This window comes from Schistocerca nitens, chromosome 5 (assembly GCF_023898315.1).
Source record: "Schistocerca nitens isolate TAMUIC-IGC-003100 chromosome 5, iqSchNite1.1, whole genome shotgun sequence".
Classification (NCBI taxonomy): Eukaryota; Metazoa; Arthropoda; class Insecta; order Orthoptera; family Acrididae; genus Schistocerca; species Schistocerca nitens.
This window is the reverse complement of record NC_064618.1, coordinates 737,450,362-737,475,867: the sequence shown is the minus strand read 5'-3', so window position 1 is coordinate 737,475,867 and position 25,506 is coordinate 737,450,362. Positions and strand designations below refer to the sequence as shown.

Genomic DNA, 25,506 nt, shown 5'->3' with positions numbered 1-25,506 from the left:
TCATGGCACTTACAAACTGTGCCCAGTTAGCAGTACATATTTCAAGTTATCCTTTGATTTTGGTGCTACTCTTTGGACCTTATATATATATATATATATATATATATATATATATATATATATATATATATATATATATATATATATATAACAGAGGGAAACATTCCACGTGGAAAAAATATATCTAAAAAGAAAGATGATGAGACTTACCAAACAAAAGCGCTGGCAGGTCGATAGACACACAAACAAACACAAATATACACACAAAATTCAAGCTTTCGCAACAAACTGTTGCCTCATCAGGAAAGAGGGAAGGAGAGGGAAAGACGAAAGGATGTGGGTTTTAAGGGAGAGGGTAAGGAGTCATTCCAATCCCGGGAGCGGAAAGACTTACCTTAGGGGGAAAAAAGGACAGGTATACAATCACGCACACACACACATATCCATCCACACATACAGACACAAGCAGACATATTTAAAGACCATATATATATGTCTGCTTGTGTCTGTATGTGTGGATGGATATGTGTGTGTGTGCGTGATTGTATACCTGTCCTTTTTTCCCCCTAAGGTAAGTCTTTCCGCTCCCGGGATTGGAATGACTCCTTACCCTCTCCCTTAAAACCCACATCCTTTCGTCTTTCCCTCTCCTTCCCTCTTTCCTGATGAGGCAACAGTTTGTTGCGAAAGCTTGAATTTTGTGTGTATATTTGTGTTTGTTTGTGTGTCTATCGACCTGCCAGCGCTTTTGTTTGGTAAGTCTCATCATCTTTCTTTTTAGATATATATATATATATATATATATATATATGACCAGTTATAAGACATTTTTACTCTATATGAACTGATCTTATCTGTGCTGTCACACCAAGCTACTTGATTTCTTTTAAGATTTTTGTATTTCATAATTCAGTAAGAGAAAGTGGCATTTGTTGTTTTAATTCATCACTGTTTTCTATTCAGTACCAGAACATGTTGTTCTCACAAAGGCTGGAAACAGCTGTTAGCTTCATTTGAGATATATATATATATATATATATATATATATATATATATATATATATATAAAAAGAAAGATGATGGACTTACCAAACAAAAGCGCTGGCAGGTCGATAGACACACAAACAAACACAAATATACACACAAAATTCAAGCTTTCGCAACAAACTGTTGCCTCATCAGGAAAGAGGGAAGGAGAGGGAAAGACGAAAGGATGTGGGTTTTAAGGGAGAGGGTAAGGAGTCATTCCAATCCCGGGAGCGGAAAGACTTACCTTAGGGGGAAAAAAGGACAGGTATACACTCGCACACACACACATATCCATCCACACATACATATGTGTGGATGGATATGTGTGTGTGTGCGAGTGTATACCTGTCCTTTTTTCCCCCTAAGGTAAGTCTTTCCGCTCCCGGGATTGGAATGACTCCTTACCCTCTCCCTTAAAACCCACATCCTTTCGTCTTTCCCTCTCCTTCCCTCTTTCCTGATGAGGCAACAGTTTGTTGCGAAAGCTTGAATTTTGTGTGTATATTTGTGTTTGTTTGTGTGTCTATCGACCTGCCAGCGCTTTTGTTTGGTAAGTCCATCATCTTTCTTTTTAGATATATTTTTTCCACGTGGAATGTTTCCCTCTGTTATATATATATATATATATATATATATATATATATATATATATATATTTCATCCTCACTCACTCACCCTTCACAACCTTTCCAGCAAACCTCAACCTCCTTTCATTGCACACAAACCCAGTCTCTCCCATCTACTCAATCTCCCACTTCCAGCTCCACTCCCTCCAAAACCTCAAAATTCCAATCAACACAATCTGGAACCACAACACCCTAATTCAGTAGTTAACCTTTCCTCCAAACCTCTCTCCCAATCCGAAACCTCTGTCCTATCCAAAGGCCTCACCTTCAGCCCCACTCCCAGATTCAACCAAACAGCCCTCGTCAAAGATTTACTGTCCTACACTCGTACTCTCTGCTGGAAATATCACTTTGCCATGAAGAAAAATGATCCTAATCCTAATCCTACTCCTACTCCTAATGATCCAACTCCCCTAGACACCATCCAAATTGAACCCTGCCTGGAACAGTTCCGTCCTCCGTCGCAGCAGGACCCACCTCCTCTTCCTCAAAGTCACCCTCTCCAAACCTTCCAGGAATTTCTGACTTCCAGCCTTGCATCTCAATCCTTCTTAAAAAACCTTAATCCTACTCCCAACATCACCACTGCTGAAGCCCAGGCTATCCGTGATCTGAAGGCTGACCGATCCATCGTCATTCTTCCGGCGGACAAGGGTTCCACGACCGTGGTACTTGTTCGTCGGGAGTATGTGGCTGAGGGACTGCGTCAGCTTTCAGACAACACCACATACAAAGTTTGCCAAGGTAACCCCATTCCCGATGTCCAGGCAGAGCTTCCAGGAATACTCAGAACCTTAGGCCCCCTACAAAACCTTTTACCTGACTCCATCAACCTCCTGACTCCACCGACATCCCGCACCCCTACCTTCTACCTTCTTCCTAAAATCCACAAACCCAATCATCCCAGCCGCCCCATTGTAGCTGGTTACCAAGCCCCCACAGAACATATCTCTGCCTACGTAGATCAACACCTTCAACCCATTACATGCAGTCTCCCATCCTTCATCAAAGACACCAACCACTTTCTCGAACGCCTGGAATCCTTACCCAATCTGTTACCCCCCCGGAAACCATCCTTGTAACCATTGATGCCACTTCCTTATACACAAATATTCCGCACGTCCAGGGCCTTGCTGCAATGGAGCATTTCCTTTCACGCCGATCACCTGCCACCCTACCTAAAACCTCTTTCCTCATCACCTTAGCCAGCTTCATCCTGACCCACAACTTCTTCACTTTTGAAGGCCAGACATACCAACAATTAAAGGGAACAGCCATGGGCACCAGGATGGCCCCCTCGTACGCCAACCTATTCATGGGTCGCTTTGAGGAAGCCTTCTTGGCTACCCAGGCCTGCCAACCCAAAGTTTGGTACAGATTTATTGATGACATCTTCATGATCTGGACTCACAGCGAAGAAGAACTCCAGAATTTCCTCCCCAACCTCAACTCCTTTGGTTCCATCAGATTCACGTGGTCCTACTCCAAATCCCATGCCACTTTCCTTGACGTTGACCTCCACCTGTCCAATGGCCAGCTTCACACGTCCGTCCACATCAAACCCACCAACAAGCAACAGTACCTCCATTATGACAGCTGCCACCCATTCCACATCAAACGGTCCCTTCCCTACAGCCTAGGTCTTCGTGGCAAACGAATCTGCTCCAGTCCGGAATCCCTGAACCATTACACCAACAACCTGAAAACAGCTTTCGCATCCCGCAACTACCCTCCCGACCTGATACAGAAGCAAATAACCAGAGCCACTTCCTCATCCCCTCAAACCCAGAACCTCCCACAGAAGAACCACAAAAGTGCCCCACTTGTGACAGGATACTTTCCGGGACTGGATCAGACTCTGAATGTGGCTCTCCAGCAGGGATACGACTTCCTCAAATCCTGCCCTGAAATGAGATCCATCCTTCATGAAATCCTCCCCACTCCACCATGAGTGTCTTTCCGCCATCCACCTAACCTTCGTAACCTGTTAGTTCATCCCTATGAAATCCCCAAACCACCTTCCCTACCCTCTGGCTCCTATCCTTGTAACTGCCCCCGGTGTAAAACCTGTCCCATGCACCCTCCCACCACCACCTACTCCAGTCCTGTAACCCGGAAGGTGTACACGATCAAAGGCAGAGCCACATGTGAAAGCACCCACGTGATTTACCAACTGACCTGCCTACACTGTGACGCTTTCTATGTGGGAATGACCAGCAACAAACTGTCCATTCGCATGAATGGACACAGGCAGACAGTGTTTGTTGGTAATAAGGATCACCCTGTGGCTAAACATGCCTTGGTGCACGGCCAGCACATCTTGGCACAGTGTTACACCGTCCGGGTTATCTGGATACTTCCCACCAACACCAACCTATCCGAACTCCGGAGATGGGAACTTGCTCTTCAATATATCCTCTCTTCCCGTTACCCACCAGGCCTCAATCTCTGCTAATTTCAAGTTGCCACCACTCATACCTCACCTGTCATTCAAAATCATATTTGCCTCTTCACTTCCGCCTCGACTGACATCTCTGCCCAAACTCTTTGTCTTTAAATATGTCTGCTTGTGAGATGTCTGCTTGTGTCTGTATATGTGTGGATGGATATGTGTGTGTGTGCGCGCGAGTGTATACCTGTCCTTTTTTCCCCCTAAGGTAAGTCTTTCCGCTCCCGGGATTGGAATGACTCCTTACCCTCTCTCTTAAAACCCACATCCTTTCGTCTTTCCCTCTCCTTCCCCTCTTTCATGATGAGGCAACAGTTTGTTGCGAAAGCTTGAATTTTGTGTGTGTGTGTGTGTGTGTGTGTGTGTGTTTGTTTGTGTGTCTATCGACCTGCCAGCACTTTCGTTCGGTAAGTCACATCATCTTTATTTTTAGATATATTTTTCCCACGTGGAATGTTTCCAATCCCGGGAGCGGAAAGACTTTCCTTAGGGGGGAAAAAAAGGACAGGTATACACTCGCGCACACACACACACACATATCCATCCACACATATACAGACACAAGCAGACATATTTAAATATGGTGGGTTTGATGTGGACGGACGTGTGAAGCTGGCCATTGGCCAGATGGAGGTCAACGTCAAGGAAAGTGGCATGGGATTTGGAGTAGGACCACGTGAATCTGATGGAACCAAAGGAGTTGAGGTTGGAGGGGAAATTCTGGAGTTCTTCTTCACTGTGAGTCCAGATCATGAAGATGTCATCAATAAATCTGTACCAAACTTTGGGTTGGCAGGCCTGGGTAACCAAGAAGGCTTCCTCTAAGCGACCCATGAATAGGTTGGCATACGAGGGGGCCATCCTGGTACCCATGGCTGTTCCCTTTAATTATTGGTATGTCTGGTCTTCAAAAGTGAAGAAGTTGTGGGTCAGGATGAAGCTGGCTAAGGTATTGAGGAAAGAGGTTTTAGGTAGGGTGGCAGGTGATCGACGTGAAAGGAAGTGCTCCATCGCAGCGAGGCCCTGGACGTGCGGAATATTTGTGTATAAGGAAGTGGCATCAATGGTTACAAGGATGGTTTCCGGGGGTAACAGATTGGGTAAGGATTCCAGGCGTTTGAGAAAGTGGTTGGTGTCTTTGATGAAGGATGGGAGACTGCATGTAATGGGTTGAAGGTGTTGATCAACGTAGGTAGAGATACGCTCTGTGGGGGCTTGGTAACCAGCTACAATGGGGCGGCCGGCATGGTTGGGTTTATGAATTTTGGGAAGAAGGTAGAAGGTAGGGGTGCGGGGTGTTGGTGGGGTCAGGAGGTTGATGGAGTCAGGTGAAAGGTTTTGTAGGGGGCCTAAGATTCTGAGGATTCCTTGAAGCTCCGCCTGGACATCGGGAATGGGATTACCTTGGTAAACTTTGTATGTGGTGTTGTGTGAAAGCTGACGCAGTCCCTCAGCCACATACTCCCGACGATCAAGTACCACGGTCGTGGAACCCTTGTCCGCCGGAAGAATGACGATGGATCGGTCAGCTTTCAGATCACGGGTAGCTTGGGCTTCAGCAGAGGTGATGTTGGGAGTAGGATTAAGGTTTTTTAAGAAGGATTGAGAGGCAAGGCTGGAAGTCAGAAATTCCTGGAAGGTTTGGAGAGGGTGGTTTCGAGGAAGAGGAGGTGGGTCCCGCTGTGACGGAGGACGGAACTGTTCCAGGCAGGGTTCAATTTGGATAGTGTCTTGGGGAGTTGGGTCATTAGGAGTAGGATTAGGATCATTATTCTTCGTGGCTAAGTGATACTTCCAGCAGAGAGTATGAGTGTAGGACAGTAAATCTTTGACGAGGGCTGTTTGGTTGAATCTGGGAGTGGGGCTGAAGGTGAGGCCTTTGGATAGGACAGAGGTTTCGGATTGGGAGAGAGGTTTGGAGGAAAGGTTAACTACTGAATTAGGGTGTTGTGGTACCAGATTGTGTTGATTGGAATTTTGAGGTTTTGGAGGGAGTGGAGCTGGAAGTGGGAGATTGAGTAGATGGGAGAGACTGGGTTTGTGTGCAATGAGAGGAGGTTGAGGTTTGCTGGAAAGGTTGTGAAGGGTGAGTGAGTTGCCTTTCCGGAGGTGGTAAACCAGGAGATTGGATAGTTTTTTGAGGTGGAGGGTGGCATGTTGTTCTAATTTGTGGTTGGCCTGTAGGAGGATGCTCTGAACAGCCGTTGTGGATGTGGGAGAGGAAAGATTGAGGACTTTTATTAAGGATAGGAGTTGACGGGTGTGTTCGTTGGCTGAGTTGATGTGTAGGTGAAGGATTAGGTGGGTGAGGGCAATGGATTGTTCAGTTTGGAACTGGTATAGGGACTGATGGAAAGAAGGGTTGCAGCCAGAGATGGGAACTTTTAAGTGTGAGGCCTTTGGGGGTAATGCCAAATGTCAGACAAGCCTGAGAAAATAAAATATGGGAGCGTAATCTGGCTAGGGCGAGGGCATGTTTGCGGAGGGAATGTAAATAAAACTTAATGGGGTCGTTGTGGGGGTGTTGTGAGGGTGACATGGTATTAGAAGGTGGAAAGTGTAACATGAGGCTGATATGAAAACGAAAATAGAAATATATGGGGAGAGATAAAGGTGAAATAGAAAGCAACTGGAGATCTGGTATGAAAAAAGGCGAAAAAGTGTTGGTTAAGTTGATCCTGTGGTGAACTTGGGTTGGTAGACAACGATGTGCATAAAGGTTAGATTGTTGTGTTGCCGCTAAAACACGTTAAAGGATGGAGAGATTCGGGAAAATTTCGAAAAAACTATGTGTAAATGTATTAAAAGGAGTGGTGTTGTGGTGAAAGATTACGAAAATGGGGCTAAAAATTGTCTGACGAAGAAATAATGACGTTAAAACCTGGGGGTGGGGGGGGGGGGGGGGGGGGGGGGGTGCGGCTAAAAATGATCAGTGATGTGCGAAAAACGGAAGTGGAAATCAAGTGAAAGTTATTAGAACTAACCGAAATGGTTGTTTAATACGTGAAAGCAACTGTTATTGAACTAGAAACTGTGAATTTTATAGCAGCGGTAGTGTTGAAAGCGGAAAATAAATTTTTTTGGTTATGGTTTGGAAGTGGGTTACGTATTATTGAGTATATATAGGCGGGATAAAATTGTATAGTAGATTACGGTAAAAAGGGGAAGGTGAATACAAAGTGAGACTACTGGTAAAAACAGAAAGAGAAAATAAGACGACAGGAAAGATTTTGAAATGCAACAGCCACAATAACAAACGTAATTGTTGGGTTCAAATTAATGATATGATTTTCAAGTTTCAACAACCTGAAAACAGCTTTCGCATCCCGCAACTACCCTCCCAACCTGGTACAGAAGCAAATAACCAGAGCCACTTCCTCATCCCCTCAAACCCAGAACCTCTCACAGAAGAACCACAAAAGTGCCCCACTTGTGACAGGATACTTCCCGGGACTGGATCAGACTCTGAATGTGGCTCTCCAGCAGGGATACGACTTCCTTAAATCCTGCCCCGAAATGAGATCCATCCTTCATGATATCCTCCCCACTCCACCAAGAGTGTCTTTCCGCCATCCACCTAACCTTCGTAACCTCTTGGTTCATCCCTATGAAATCCCCAAACCACTTTCCCTACCCTCTGGCTCCTATCCTTGTAACCGCCCCCGGTGTAAAACCTGTCCCATGCACCCTCCCACCACCACCTACTCCAGTCTGTAACCCGGAAGTTGTACACGATCAAAGGCAGAGCCACGTGTGAAAGCACCCACGTGATTTACCAACTGACCTGCCTACACTGGGACGCTTTCTATGTGGGAATGACCAGCAACAAACTGTCCATTCGCATGAATGGACACAGGCAGACAGTGTTTGTTGGTAATGAGGATCACCCTGTGGCTAAACATGCCTTGGTGCACGGCCAGCACATCTTGGCACAGTGTTACACCGTCCGGGTTATCTGGATACTTCCCACTAACACCAACCATCCGAACTCCGGAGATGGGAACTTGCCCTTCAATATATCCTCTCTTTCCGTTATCCACCAGGCCTCAATCTCCGCTAATTTCAAGTTGCCGCCACTCATACCTCACCTGTCATTCAACAACATCTTTGCCTCTGCACTTCCACCGTGATTGACATCTCTGCCCAAACTCTTTGTCTTTAAATATGTCTGCTTGTGTCTGTATATGTGTGGTATGTGTGTGTGTGTGTGTGTGTGTGTGTGTGTGTGTGTGTGTGTGTGTGTGTGTGCGTGCGTGCGAATGTATACCTGTCCTTTTTTCCCCCTAAGGTAAGTCTTTCCGCTCCCAGGATTGGAATGACTCCTTACCCTCTCCCTTAAAACCCACATCCTTTCATCTTTCCCTCTCCTTCCCTCTTTCCTGACGAAGCAACTGGGGGTTGCGAAAGCTCGAAATTTTGTATGTGTGTTTGTGTGTTTTTTATTGTGCCTATCTACCAGCACTTTCCCGTTTGGTAAGTCATGGAATCTCTGTTAGAGGGAAACATTCCACAAGGGAAAAAATGTAAAAACAAAGATGATGTGACTTACCGAACGAAAGCGCTGGCAGGTCGATAGACACACAAACAAACACAAACACACACACACAAAATTCAAGCTTTCGCAACAAACTGTTGCCTCATCAGGAAAGAGGGGAAGGAGAGGGAAAGACGAAAGGATGTGGGTTTTAGGGGAGAGGGTAAGGAGTCATTCCAGTCCCGGGAGCGGAAAGACTTACCTTAGGGGGGAAAAAAGGACAGGTATACACTCGCACACACGCACATATCCATCCACACATATACAGACACAAGCAGACATATTTAAAGACAAAGGGTTTGGGCTAAGGTAAGTCTTTCCGCTCCCGGGATTGGAATGACTCCTTACCCTCTCCCTTAAAACCCACATCCTTTCGTCTTTCCCTCTCCTTCCCCTCTTTCCTGATGAGGCAACAGTTTGTTGCGAAAGCTTGTATTTTGTGTGTGTGTTTGTGTTTGTTTGTGTGTCGTGCCAACCCAGAACACATTGATTATTTTATCCTGTGGAGCCATGGATGGTGTACTGTTTGCAGTTGATATGTTTAAGTATTTATCCACTGTTATACCATGACCATCCCAGGCACATACTTGTCCCATACTGGCATCTTAGGACATGCTCTCAAGGAGTCAGGTTCTTCCCAAAGCTGTCATAAAATACTCAGTAACCTTGACCCAAGGGAAGGGTTTGAACATCAGTACCGGAATAAATGATAAACAACGTAAAGCTGCTAATCACTTCATTTTATGGCTGTACCCTGTATTAAAACCCAACCCTTTCCTGTATGAATTTATAAGCTAAAGCTGCCCTTAATCTATGGATTAATTTGAACACAGCAGTTGTGCGATATGCATGCTTCTATTGGAGGAAGTATACCCTTGCCTTACTTAAAATTTTGAACTGGCTTACTGAATCAGATAGAGGGGAACCTGAAGTTAATACAGCAGGGTGTATACACTCCAGGAAATTCAGGAAAAACCCGGGAATTTTTTCACCCAGGAGAAAAACCAAGAAAAACCCAGGAACTTTTAAGAATTCGGGGAATTTTTTGTTGTTTTGGTTTCCAGTTAAATTTTTGTAGTTTTTACTGGTAAGAACTGATACTCTAAAAAAGAATTTTACTTTAGTCTGTTACTGCAATATAATATGGCAGCTATAAAACATAAACAAGGAAAAAATAAATAAAACTTAAGTTGCAAAGGAAATGTGCCATTTACGGCAACAAAACACAGCACACACAAGTGTCTGCCAACAGCAGAATGTGTCAAAGGCATTAGGACGAAGACTATGCAAATTGCAATACTTCATAACAATAAACTTCTTCCAGTCAACATGATGTCACAATGGTTAACATAAGGTTCGTTTGAGCAGTAGTTGGTGAGCTTTTGCGCATGCACAGTTGAGTCGCATATGAGCAGTATCTTCTCCCACTTCTGGTTACTTGAAGTAACGCTGTATCCAAGGTAACTTTAGAGGTATTAGCTGAATCAGCAGTAGCAACAAGCAGCCAGATGCTATCTGGAAACATTTTTCTGGTGCACCCAAGTTGTCAGATTCACGTATGCGCAGAGCAATCTGAGTTGTCGTGGGATGGGGGTAGTCTCCACGTGAACCGTTTTTACATTAATGATTTTGCTGTTTCCTCTTGGTTTACAGCTCTCAAGAACAAAACTGTTTTCTGTGGCTGGGAGCTATAAAGTGAATTAAAATATTCCTTAATTATTGAAGGCTAAAGTATGTTATTAGTTTGTTTTCTGATTTGATTTTATTTCCAGATTTTTGGCAGTCGGGTGTTGTCTTGCAGAACAATGAAGTTACTTTTGTCAATTTGCTTAAAAGAAATTGACTTTAATTAATCTTTTCAGCAGAGGCAGTCTGTTTATTTGAAACACTGTTAGCAACTGTTTGTGGAATATCAAGAGCACATTGTTATCTTTTGGGATGTATGGCATTATGCCATAATAAAGAACTAAACATGAGGTAATACAGTTCTGGTACTCCCAAGAAAATTTGCATTCCAAAAACTACACTGAAAAGTTGAATGTCACCTTGGGGCCTACTTCTTTGTGAATCTGGACATACGAATGTGCTCTTTAAATCGAATTATGCAGTTTAGTATGGTTTGCGAAATTCCAATGCTCTGTAGTATCTTCTGATATTCTGTTTCATTTATGACATAATGTAAGATCTCTTAATGCCATATACATATGAACATATGGGCTACCTATGTCATCTTAGCTGCGCAGCCCAAGTAATGCCATTTTCTGGTGCTCTTTGTCAATTGCTGAAATGAATTTTAACAGGTCAAGGGAAAATATTGCAACTGGTAATTTGAAAAGCATTACTTCCAAAGCACATTTTATTATATGTTGTAAAGAGTTATGTTATGTGTGCAAACGTTCTTTGAATTTCTTAACCCACAGAGCATTTGATTTTTATTTAAAGCTTAACACTTTGAGGGCCAGCCGCTTAGAAGAATTTCGAACCCAGAAGATCAGACATTTACGTCCGTACTTTAAATTTTACTGGCACATTTGTGTGATTTATCGAAGTGTAACACACACAAAAAAGAGAAATGTTATACATGAAAGCTTAGCTTTTCTTGTAGTTACACTGTGTACATTAATTTAAACCATTAACTTTTCCTATATGTGTGTTCGCGTTACATAACAGTGATTTTGCTGTAGGCACTGCATCACGTGCCCATGCTCTGAATCAATACATTTAGATGCGACACATCTTCCGAAAGACAAGAACCTAAGTTTGAAAACCATTTTCCACTGTCGTGGTTACACGTTAAGGTCTGAAGTGCATTTGCTAGCCCAATTAACTACAGTGCCTGGAAAATAGCTGTTACAGTTTGTGATTTAGTCAGCACAATTGCTATTTCTTTCAATTAGACGATTTGTAAACAGTCAGTCTAACATTTCTACTTATCATTCACTGTACAAAAAGTCACTCTGTCCATATTACCCGAAAATGTTTAAAAATAAGATTAAACCTGACACCCCAAGCACATTTCATAACCGGTTACATTTACATGGGAGCAAAAATCGATTGCAGAATTGGAAAACTGGCAACCAGAATTGGATATACAGAATCAGTTTTGAAATGTTTACTTTACCACCCAGGAGCGGTACAGGGAGATCCGGTTTTGGGAGCCCCATGTAAACATGATAAATATCTGCTATCATCGGCTGGCAAGATCATGTGACGTAAACTATGACTGGCTTACAAAAGTGCATTGCGATCTTGATTTCAATGCTTTGGAACCTAACATTCTGTGTTTGGTGGAATTTGACTATGTACTTTCGTAATACAAAAATATGCAGCGTACATGTTGCTGCGCATCAAAGATCGCTCCAAAAGGTATTTTTTTTTTCTGTGATTAGTTTCCTAAAGTGGCAAGAGGTTCTACGCCAGTGCTCAAAACCTTAACCATTCAAAGGATTGATAAGTTTTACGATCCAGAGCGAAAGAAAGTGTATTTTTTAACAGGGAAAAACCCGGGAATTTATTCTCCTGGTCCGCGTATACATCCTGTATAGACTGTGAACCATGATGCAACATGGCATTTTTCGTACATAGGAAATACGAAAAGTGATAAGTGGCAGAAGAATCCTAAGACTGACTAAGGTATGAAACCTTGACCTTATGATTTGCAATTCGACACTTAGCCACTGAGCCACACGAGAGTTTCTGTAGATAGAGATTATGATGGTACTGACATCCTCACTATATGGAGACATTTTTTAGGTATCTTTCAACTAAATAGGCTACAATTGACCACTCATTTCCATTTCATCTGCTATGAGAAACCTCCTTTGTTTCGTTTTTACATTAATTTTGAAGCATGACATGTCACCTTAAAGCATCATAGTTTTCTTCGTTACTTACATTCTGTGGAAGCTACGACATCATAAAGGCTATCGACTTAAACATATGAACTTCCTCCGACCAAATAAACTTAGGTTTCTTCAATGCTTTACATGACCACTATTCTTGTAGTGAAAACTGTCATTGGTATGTGGCGAACAATAGTATTTCAGGGTATAAATCTTCTGCAGTGAAAACTGACCTCTTTATTTATTTTGAAAATTATTTTGAAAAAAAATAAAGAAGTAGCTGCAGGTATGGAAGATTTATTCACAGAAATATTATTTTCAGCTGCAGATCTATAATGGTTTTCCCTACAATAATGGAGTAAAAAGTATTTCTGTAATAATTACAACTAACTTCTTTGGAATAGCTTTCAGTAGCTATTTAACAGTAAGTGTTACAAGGCACTTCTGCTGAAGTCATGATTTAATGGGAAAAGAAGCGTTTACCTCGCAGCAAGTGATTTTTTTCACAGAAAAGTGTTGTGAAGGTAATTAAGTATATGCAATGAAATAGGGAAATTCTGGTGAAGCAGGAAAACATTGTAATGAGCAGCAAGGTCTGAAAGGGATCAGATCACTATTGCAATTTTTGCTGTGAATTCTCCTTTGGTACAAGGAGCAAGATATACATGCAGGTGGCAGAGGCAATGGATTGCTTGAAAACAAAGGAATGTTACTTACTGTTTTTAAGTGTCGTTCATCATAGAATAAAGTTAGAGAATTCTTTTCAACAAAATTCTCTAGGCCATGTGGTAGTGATCTATTTAAAGTACATTAGTATAATACTATAGATTGTACCTTATATATTTTAATGAGAGGGATAAAATATTGTACAATCCAAAAGCCATTCTCCTTCCTTTGACAGAGGCTTTTATGTTATGTCTTGTAGCTTTTAGATATCCTTACTGCAAGCTTTATTTTGCTGGCCTACCATGGAGGTTACAATGACAGTTCAAAATTATATGAACGCTTGTCCAAAAGAACAGACATTATGCATTTATATAATTGATTTGTCTCAATAGGCAATGAATCCATGACGTTCAGTGTGGATGCACTATTGTGTTCGACCTCCTGTGGAAATCGCAAAGTAGTGAGTGTGGAGGACATGAACGGGGCTTGAAGATAGGTGGCGCTACGTGGGCATGTGGGTAGACTGAGAGACATGATGAGATAGTCCACGCAACTGCAATAAACACTTTGTCCAGGTAGGGCAAAAGCTGCCTAGTAAGCAGGAGGTCCCAGGTTCGAATCACGGTGTGGCACACATTTTCACTCATTGCAGCTGATTCCACCTAAAGTTTCATTGCATCTGACATCAATAGTTCCATCCCTTTCCTTTCTTCCCCTCCACTTTCAATTTACATAATATCTAATTGGTGCTAAACCAGTGTTTTATTAACACAATTAAAGAATAACTTAGGATGCGTATTGTGACCAGTCACTACCACTGCTGTACGAAAGCAAACCTCAGACCACCAAGTTTTGTTAAAAATGTAAGCGTAATTATAAAGGATGACCACCTGACATACAACTGACCAACAAACACAAATTTCGGACACTCACGTGTTGCCCATTTCTTGAATTTCTCTATGCTTCGTATTATGTTCTTACCTGCATAAAGGAAAAAGGCAGATTTATTTTTAATGAGCTTGAAGGATCACAAACATTGTAACAAAATTAATGTGGTCATTCAGTCTTCTTCGGTAACACTGAAAAATCTGCACGATAACAAAAGAAATATGTGCAACAGGGAACTGTGCAAACACACAGCCTCTTTATTTATTTCATTTCATATTATCAGTAACAACAGAGTTACTAAATATTGTGGTTAAGCAAGATACAGTGTTTTCTTATTTTGTGGCATCTGCTTCTGTCATTGTCTAGTCCAGAGGTCACCAACAGTCCGCAAGCTGATCTGGACAATAATGTCAGTTCATCTAGCCACCTGACAGTTCTCAGATTTGCTTCATAAAATGTATGGAACCAAAACACATTTCTCACAGCTTTCATTGTGGTTTCCAACTATTGTAAAGAATCATAATGTAGCACCCACTCATCAATTTATGAGTTAACCAGCCCGATCTGGAAAACAGTTGTCACTTATTCAGCCCACTGTGGAAAAAGCTTGGTGACCTCTGGTCTAATCTGAACTGACTTCATGCAAGTAGATAGTTGGTGGGACATCATTTTGTTTAACATGGGTTCTGAACAGCTCTGGCACATTGCATTTTTCACTTGACTTTAGCAGACGTAAAGAAGGTTGTCTGGTACCAGTTAAAATATTTGCCTGAGGTTAAGAGTTGAACATAAGACTTCTTAGAATGAAATTTTCACTCTACAGCGGAGCGTGCGCTGATACGAAACTTCCTGGCAGATTAAAACTGTGTGCCGGACCGAGAACCGAACTCGGGACCTTTGCCTTTGCCTTTCGCGGGCAAGCGCTCTACCAACTGAGCTACCCAAGCACAACTCAAGCCCCTCCTCACAGCTTTACTTCTGCCAGTACCTCGTCTCCTACCTTCCAAACTTTACAGAAGCTCTCCTGCGAACCTTGCAGAACTAGCACTCCTGAAAGAAAGGATATTGCGGAGACATGGCTTAGCCACATCCTTGGGGATGTTTCTAGAATGAAATTTTCACTCTACAGTGGAGCGTGCGCTGATATGAAACTTCCTGGCAGATTAAAACTGTGTGCCGGACCGAGACTCGAACTCGGGACTTTTGCCTTTCGCGGGCAAGCGCTCTACCAACTGAGCTACCCAAGCACAACTCACGCCCCGTCCTCACAGCTTTACTTCTGCCAGTACCTCGTCTCCTACCTTCCAAACTTTACAGAAGCTCTCCTGCGAACCTTGCAGAACTAGCACTCCTGAAAGAAAGGATATTGCGGAGACATGGCTTAGCCACATCCTTGGGGATGTTTCTAGAATGAAATTTTCACTCTACAGTGGAGCGTGCGCTGATATGAAACTTCCTAGCAGATTAAAACTGTGTGCCGGACCGAGACTCGAACTCGGGACTTTTGCCTTTCGCGGGCAAGCGCTCTACCAACTGAGCTACCCAAGCACGACTCACGCCCCGTCCTCACAGCTTTATTTCTGCCAGTACCTCGTCTCCTACCTTCCAAACGTTACAGAAGCTCTCCCTCGCAGGAGAGCTTCTGTAAAGTTTGGAAGGTAGGGGACGAGGTACTGGCAGAAATAAAGCTGTGAGGACAGGGCGTGAGTCGTGCTTGGGTAGCTCAGTTGGTAGAGCGCTTGCCCGCGAAAGGCAAAGGTCCCGAGTTCGAGTCTCGGTCCGGCACACAGTTTTAATCTGCCAGGAAGTTTCATAAGACTTCTTCATAGTAAATGTCAACTATTCCACCAGACCACTTAGCATTCCCTAAATGTGTGTAGGGAAATCACTATAAAACTACATTGGGATAGATAGAGGTTTGAATCACTATACACAGAAGCAAAAAGTCGTAAGTAGGGATTCTGCATACACACCATGCGATCAAAAGTATCCAGATACCCCCAAAAACATACGTTTTTCATTTTAGGTGTATTGTGCTGCTACCTACTGCCAGGTACTCCGAATCAGCTACCTCAGTAGTCATTAGACATCGTGAGAGAGCAGAATGGGGCACTCCATGGAACTAACGGACTTCGAACGTGGTCAGGTGATTGGGTGTCACTTGTGCCATAGGTCTGTACGCAAGATTTTCACACTCTAAATGTCGCTAGGTCCACTGTTTCCAATGTGATAGTGAAGTGGAAACGTGAAGGGACACGTACAGCACAAAAACGTACAGGCCGACCTCATCTGTTGACTGCCAGAGACCGCTGACAGTTGAAGAGGATTGTGATGTGTAATAGGTGGACATCTGTCCAGACCATCACACAGGAATTCCAAACTGTGTCAGGATCAAAGGATCAATTGCAAGCACTATGATAGTTAGGCAGAAGGTGAGAAAACTTGGATTTCATAGTCGAGTGGCTGTTCATAAGGCACACATCACGCCGGTAAACGCCAAACGATACCTCGTTTAGTGTAAGGCGCGTAAACGTTGGACGATTGGACAGTGGAAAAACATTGTGTGTAGTGACAAATCACGGTACACATTGTGGCGATCCAAGGGCGGGGTGTGGGTATGGTGAATGCCCAGTGAATGTCATCTGCCATCGTTTGTAGTGCCAACAGTAAAATTCGGAGGCGATGGTGTCATGGTGTGGTCGTGTTTTTCATGGAGAGGGCTTGCACCCCCTTGTTGTTTTGTGTGGCACTATCACAGCACAGGCTTACATTGTTGTTTTGAGCACCTTCTTGCTTCCCACTGTTGAAGACCAGTTCGGGGATGGCGATTGCATCTTTCAACACGATCGAGCATCTGCTCATAATGCATGGCCTGTGGCAGAGTGGTTACATGACAGTAACATCCCTGTAATGCACTGGCCTGCACAGAGTCCTGACCTGAATCCTATAGAACACCGTTGGGATGTTTTGGAATGCCGACTTCGTGCTGGGCCTCACCAACCAACATTGATACCTCTACTCCGTGAAGAACGAGCTGCCATTCCCTGAGAAACCTTTCAGCACCTGATTGAATGTATGCCTGTGAGAGTGGAAGCTGTCATCAAGGCTAAGGATGGGACAACACCATATTGAATTCCAGCGTTACCGATGGAGGGCACCATGAACTTATAAGTTATTTTCAGCCAGGTGTCTGGATACTTATGATCACATAGCGTATATGCAGTGTTTGTTTGCACATCACCTGCATCATGGATGGTACCTATCAAGTATTTGTACTCATGACGAAATATACTGCCTTTATGTCAGCTTCATAAAAAAGAAATTGCTTGTTGAACCCTAACAAAAATACATGTTAAGACAAGGTTCGTGTAAGTACTCAGAAGATAATGTTATTCATCTCATGGCATAAAGAATGTAGTGTGCTACAGAATGCTTGGCAGGGTATGAGCATCATAAGGAAAACAAAAGAAAAGAATGCAGCAAATATTGCTGTTATATGGTAACTCCAGTAAACACACAGCCAGTTTCACAAAAATAAAACAGTCCAAGGTCCTGGCTGGAAAATAATTTCTCATCACAGTTATTCTTCTTATCTTATGAATAAAGTATTACACTTGTATGATCCCTATTAAACAACCATCAAGAAAGTCACTTTCCAGTTGAAAATGTGCTTCAACCTTGGATTAATAACATATATAACCCAGTATCCATTGGTTTCTACAGTTGTGGCATTGATAAACTGTGTGAGCATTAACAGATCATTTTTAGATAATGTGAGATAATATATTGTTGGTGATTAATCCCTCGCCTATGTTGTCTGTTATGCTTGAAAAATTAAGGAAAAATGCTATAAAATGTATGCTGTGCTAATTTAACTGAATTACATCTTATCGAGATAACCTTACAATAAAAGCATATCTGAATGAAATATAGTCAATCCATGGAAAGTCCAGAATGGAATGACAACAAAAAGGAAAGATTGCTATCACCATATAGAGGAGACACATGGTAGCAGACACGCACAACAAAAAGTCTGCTATTCATTTTAGCTTTCAGCCAAAATGCCTCCTGCTGAATTAGAAAGCACACAAATATTCACACAACCACAGCTGACATGCACATAACTGAGTGCAGCCGCAGCAACCAGAGACAGTGGTCCTTGTGTGAATGAGTGTGTGTTTTTTACTTCAAAGGCCTTTTGGCCAAAAGCTAAAATGTATAGCAGTCTTCTTTTCATTTTGTCTGTGTATGACTCAACATCTCCTCTAATTATCAAGTAGAAATATATCCTTTTAATAATATTGTTGTCAATAAAACATGAAGTAAATGTGAAACGAATGTGCCCAAATTGTCACTAATTAGTAAGCTGTTACAAAATTGTGGCCTTAAAGTCATGGGTTGTATTCAAGTAGCAGTACAGGACTTACACAGAAGTAATGAAATGTGACACTGGGATTACGAAACCTAGTTAACAAAATATTGAGCCACCATTTCAGCAGTGAAATAATAAATGGTGCTGAATGTAGATAGCGAGATGACTGATGATGCACTATATTTCTTAAGATTGCATTAATGTTTTTTGATTTGGCAGCATGTAGCTCTGTCACACAAGAGAAAAAAATCTTGCCTTCAGCGAGATTTGAACGATGACTGAACACAGCCTGTGCCCTACATCATGACTGGTTACTACTGAGCTGCAGAATGACTGCCACAGATAGCTGTCTCTGACTGTCTCGGTCATTGCTAAGATAGATAATTCATAATGTAAAAGATGATATTAATTGTAGTTTCTACATGGATCAACCATCCTAGACCCAGAAATGTGAAATTACTACCTAGAAGTCACATCTTAAGTGAGAGTAATTTAGAATATTTAATGGAAATGACAAGAAAATATCAAGGGAATGCAGCAGGATAATTCTGAGGTTCTCCATAAGTGAGACGACGGTAACAGCACAACCAGATATGTTCTGGAAGATTGTCATGTCCCATTTACACTAACATCAGCAGTAATACAGGTATTGGACAAAAATATGAAAACAAGGCAAGAAATCCATGCTTGAACATGATTGCAGATCATAGCCAAGCCTTTAGGTTGCCCTGTGGTGTCTGACAATGAATGGCACCTGCAAAATATCCTCAATGTGTTGCAAGTGTCAGCGTAGCCAGAACAGTGTTATGTGTAATTGTGAGTGCATTTTGGTAGAGCTAAGTGAATTAGAACGTGAGAAAATGATTGGTGTTTGTATGGCGGGTGCTTTGATAACCAAGGTAGCCAAAGTATTTGTTATTTCAGAAGGCACCATAAGATTAAAACTGCATGTAGGGAAAGCAGAAAAATGTCATCTGCTAAGCCTACCATGGACAAAAGTGTGTGTTAAGTGACCCTGACAGATGGTTATTGAAGAGAATTGTGGCGAGAATGCAGAGGGTGGCATTTTCAAAAGTCACTGCAAGACTGAATGTTGCACTCACGAATGCATTCAGCACCAAAACAAAGTGAAAGGAGCTCCATAAGCAGGGAATTGCAGAGTTCACTGGAATTCCAAAATGCAAATGTCTGTAACAGGAAAACTTGGTGCTAAAGCCATAAAACATGGACTGTGGAACAATGCAAGAAATTCATTTGGTCAGATGAATCTTATTTCACACTATTTCCAACTTAGGACAAAGTTTATGTTTCAGGATTGCACATGGCTGAGGTTTAGAGATATTTGGGTTGCCATATCATGGTATTGTGGTGACTCCTTCCATTGCCTCCACCTGTAGCAGCAGACAGCGGGCTGTGCGGACCAGAAACCGGGCCGCCCAACACCCTTGCTGATCACTTCCGCCAGATGAAGAGCTTAGACAGCCATGCTTTCCGGATGCCGCACACACCGAACCACTGCTCAACCAGGCCCTTGTTATGCTCTGATGAGGCAGTACCTACAGCTGTGCTCTTGGCAGCTTGCTTATGCAACGTCATGTGACTCACATTGTCATCTGCCACATTTCGCCGAGATACATGTGAACAGCAAAATTCTTACTCCACGTTGATCGTCAGTGTTCTGTCACGGTTCCTTTAACAGGAGGAGTGGTACAGCGTTTTTCCACACCACCTTCCTGACCTATGTGCTTCTATTACTACTGAAGTATAAAAGCCCAATGCCGGATGCCTGGTTCATTCTCCTGGTATCAGCGATTGTAATACTGCATGCAGTGTAGTGTAAATAGTGCAGTGAAGTGCAGTGCACACCAGGAATACCAGGTGGGTTTATTACTGTTCTGTCTCCGGATGTTTGCCGGATGACGTCGAACAAAGGCTGTAAGCCATTCAAGGTGTGCTCTGCCCAGCGACTCCACCCCAAGCGAGGGCCCTCCTGGATTAAGAGATATTAACCCGATGAATTTTACAGTAATTGTTAGCTTTGAGAATAATACCTCGAAACCAGCCCGCGTGGCTCTTCCAGCATGCCCCCTTATTTGTTGTCATCTTCCTTAATTACTGAACTGCTTAGGTGTGTATGCCCCATAGGAGCTTAGAAGGGAATTAAATCTTTCATTTAATATTAAATGGGCTCCAAGTGTACACTGATAATTTGCATTACTTGTACTGCTAAGGATCATGTGACTGTTTTGGCTAATCGGCTCCATCCCATGGTGCAATATTTGTTGCCCAGAGGTGATTCTGTGTTCCAAGATTACAAGACCCCTTTTCACACAACTCACATGTCCAGGACTGGCTCTGTGAGTACGATGATGAATTGTCGCATCTCCTCTGACACTAAAGCCACAAGATCTCAATATTGGTGAGCCTTTGTGGTCTTCTTTCATGAGAAAGATGTGAGATCACTATCCACCTCCATCACTGTTACCTGAACTCGCCACTATTGTACAAGAATAATGGTATAAAATTCCTGTGAAAACAATACAGGACCTGTATTTATCCATTCGAAGATGAGGGGAAGGTGTTTTTGAATGCCAACGGTTTTCCTACACCATACTAGGCATGGTAATGTGCTTTGCGTGTGGTGTTCCTATACTTGAGTCCGCACCTGGTACATTTCCACAACCAAACATACTTGAGGTGCACAGCTTGCACATCAGTGAAGCAACTACCAAATCACCTTAAGGCCCAAAGATGAAAAAATTAGGCCAGTAATTTTTATTCCTATTTCTGTAAGTGGGTGTTGGAGCTAAGAATAATATTCAGATTCACAGCCTGCAACATGAACCTCATTAATTATGAGCAGGGGCTTTTATTTTGGCAGTCTTCATCTTTAGTAGCTGTTACAATTATTTTTATTTTTTTGTTTTAATCGTACTTCAAATTGAGCTCATTGTCCAGAGGCTATTTACTTTTTAGTTTCCATCATCTCTCGTGCTGTATGTGGGGAATCCATTAGTTCAGTGCACTCAAAAACCTGCAAAGTAATGTAACCAACCAATGTGAACAATTCAGGTTTGGTTCCGAGCTCTGTGAAAATGCAAGGAGAACCATCTGTCACCAGAATATGAAAAGGAACCCAAGCCCAGAGATTGTTGCCTAGAATACACCAGCCATAAGTGAAACCGTCATCCAGCCAACAATTGACCAAGGAATGAAAAGCATTTTCTTCTTAAAGGTAACATCACCATTGTCACTGCTTTTTCAATAAAAGCAACAGGCATGTATTGAATGGACTTCTCTATATTCAATACAGTAAAGGCACATGAACATAATATCAGTAATATGTCCTGAGCGTGGGGTGGAGTTTCCATGCAGCGCCTTGAAGTTAGCAATGTTTGCTCTCAATTTAATCCCTTGTGATTTAATACCAATGAAGCATCTTGGCTCTATGCTATCAGAATATTCAAATGAAAATTATCAAGGTGTCATGAATATGGTCTGCTATGTTAAGGAGTACCTTGCTTGTGGCACAGTATGACTCAGTCGGTGATGCTAATTTTAATTTTATTGCATCTACTGACGATATTCAGAATGTGTTCCAAACTGCTCTGGATGTTGTTTTTTGTGCTTTGTGAGAGTTGTCAGCATAATGTTATGTTGGCTGAAAATTACATCTGATTTCAGACATGAGCAAAACTCTTCATTTTTGTGGGTTATTATATCTTCTCAGCAGCATGTTGCTCACTACAGTAATTTGTGAAACAGGGTAGTGCTCATTCTGCAGAAGGGCTCAGTGACAGCAAGTCCATAAGTATAAATATAAGAATTGGAATGACATTTATACACAGCATCCCGCAGTAAATTAATATGATGGTACAGGTTTGCTGATGGTGATGGAATGGGCAGAGTATATCCATATTATCTTGATCCATGAAGCCAAACTACAGCCATTATTCAGCAAGAGATATTGGTTGTGTTACTATAATCCAGACTGAATTTCTCCCAGGGAAAGAATTGGTCAACTGTGCGTGAATACCTTTGTCACGTGTGCATCCCACACTCTACATTGGTACCCTGCCTATGTTGTTGGATATTTATTGGACACAGTATTATGTTCTGTTATCTGAGTACAGTGTCCAATTTGAGCTTAACCATTTCAATGAAGAAATGTTACAGAAGGTCTTAATCCCAAAGAATTGAAATAGTTGGATCAGAAATCTGCAGTGTTCAACACACAATAATTCAGTAAAAAACCAAAGAGACTATTGTAATAACTAAATAATAACACCTTGTGCACATCAACTTCTCTCGAGATACTATTGCTCGCTAGCTCGTGTTTAATTGAATAAGAGGATTCTGCTTAAATAAAGCAAAGGCAGAATAGCAAATAGACATGGAGACCACCAACCTCACAGTTGAAATTACCATTGACCAACTTTAAAAATTCATTAAGAACTATGAAAGAACTATGAAAATGGCAAAGTAACTGTTTCATACAATGAGGGTGAATGAAATAGAAACTAGAATTTTTATATATATAACGTTATTTAAGCTTCAGAAAATCTCATTCGCACAAACTTATTTTTCTTCATAGTATCCTGAATGGGAAACGCTTTTCTTCCAAATGGATAGGCATTTTGTTGTCCCCGTTTTTGTAAAATGAATGTGGCTGTGACAGCAGCCAGTTGCCCATGAACACTTAGACAGCACCATCGTCATCAAATTTGTGTCCTCCGACTGCTTCCTTTAATGGTTGAAACAAATGAAAATAGCAGAGCAATAAGTCCAGGCTGTTGGGAGGATGTTCTAGTGTGACCCAGAAAAATTCCTGAATTGTCTCTTGGTTTTTGGTGGCTTTGTGGGGTTGAGCACGGTCATGAAGCACAATCATATCCCGGATTGGAAATGTGCGCCTTTTCTGGCAATATGCATTTTTTGTTTGGTCCAAAAATTGACGATAGTATGCAGCATTCACAGAGCAACATTTGTGGAGAGAATCAGTGAGAACTCCTTCAAGTTAAAAGAAGACTGTCCTCAACCTTGCCAGTCATTGGTGGGCTGCATTCTCAGCTGTTTCTCATTCGTGTAAAAGCTTTTTTGCCATGTGTTCACTTGAGTCTTTCTCAGGGTGTTGTGCCTGAACTGTGCTGCAAGTCTCTTCAAAATTTTGGATGGTTTTTACACCCTGTGTTGTGAGAAACGTGACTCAACAGATGACAGTGCATCCTGCTCTGACATTGACATTCTGACTAAAGAAATGGTACAGCTGAAAATCAAAGCAACAATGAGCAGAGATTACACCACTCTCCATTTACAAAAAGGACGTAAAATAAAAATTCTGATTTATATTTGATTCACCCTCGCACATGAGACTAGAACAAATAAAAACATTTTCAGACCAAACAAATTCATTGGCTCCATTAGTCTTTCTGTGCTGATTTTTCGCACCCCTTAATGACCAACCAACCCATTATGTTTGTTTGTTCAAGTTCCTTTCGAGGCATGTATTTTGCTTGATCACAGTGGTGAGCATCTACACAGTTACCATGCAGTCTCCCTACATGAAATGCTTATGGCATTATGGGAACATTTATTTTAGACTCAGATCAACTATCATCGTTTTTGTATTAACAGAATACTTTATATAATGGATACCAGCCTCACCTTGACCTGGAAAACGCCAATAAATTTGTCACCACTAATATGCCACTGTCAGCCATGTAATAAACTGCATATATGAGTTCCAGATTCCTACCACTCAGTGAGAATTTTATATCGCTGCAAGTCTCCACTTGCCTCTGTGCTCAATCACAATACTCTCCTTCAAAAGTCAGAAAATGGTTATTAAAATCCACACCTGTGAACAGGAACGTACCTTTCTGCACTCAAAACATAACTTGTCCAAACTCTATGCTTCTTAAGTATGTGTGTGTGTTTATCATTCAGTCTTCACTCTGTTTAAATGACCATAGGCCGAAGGACACAGCAATTAGTTTCAGTGGACTACCAGTTTCACAGATTAAACACTAGGGACGTGTCAAGCCTTGCTGCAACTTTTCTTAACCAAAATGGTTAAGCTCATATTGGTTATTATATTCAGATAACAGACCCAAAAAAATATCCTATGTCCTAGATGGGGTGTCAGTGTTGTGTGTGGGATTGAAAGGAAGCTCAGTAGTTTCCTGTGAGTGATGTGTAATCCTTTTATATTTGACATCATTAGCTTTGTTTAGTAAGATTTTTTTTATGTTTGTTGAGGTGGTACTAGTCAGTTCTCACTCAACCGCGCTCCAGCAATCTTCACAGAACTTCGTCTTCTTGTGTGTGGATGGGTGGTGAAAGAGAGCATTAATTGTCCTCCAAGCTACTTGAATGACATACACAACTGAAATTTAAACTTTCTGTTTTTACACTTTCCTTTACAACAACACAATCTCATATAGTAAGTGGGCTGACAGATCATCATAAACATAAGTAAGTTGTGTAAAAGCAAGGAAAGAAGTATATAAACTTAATCCAAGTCAACAGTCATTTTTCATGGTGTCCATTGTAACCGTGACCTTTGTCCTTTTTCTTCACGTCTTCTAAACACCTTAAAAACTTGGTGCCAGGGGACAAGTGTCCCCACGGTGATAGGTGCAAGACATTCTCCCATCTGCACATATCACAATAAAATCTTCCACAGTGGGATGTCCCGACACTTACCGATCGATGTCACATTCAGCTTTCGTCGTCACAGAAGCTCGAAAGTGGAACGTGCTATCGTAAAGCTATCGTGTCACACTTCAGGATGCAGAGGTGACGATGGCATTCACACGTAGCTGACCAATTCTTTCCCTGGCGAAAACTCAGTCTGGGTCATAATAATGCAGCCAGTATCTGCCGTTCAATAACAATTGTGGTTTACCTTCAAGGACTAGGAGAATATGGATATCCTCTGCCCATTCCAGCACCATCAGCTCACCTGCACCATCATATTAATTTACTGTAGGATTTTGTGTATAAATGTCATTCCAATTCTTATATTTATACTTAGTGCTTGCTGTCATTGAGCCCTTCTGCAGAATGAGCACTACCCTGTTTCACAAATTACTGTACTG

At 42.0% G+C, this 25,506-nt stretch overlaps 1 protein-coding gene across 1 annotated transcript in view; it reads left to right on the top strand.

The window, feature by feature from the left end:
• The window catches only part of LOC126260965 (exocyst complex component 4), a 239,737-nt gene that overhangs the window by 156,866 nt on the left and 57,365 nt on the right, over window positions 1-25,506 (top strand). The window lies entirely within an intron of this gene.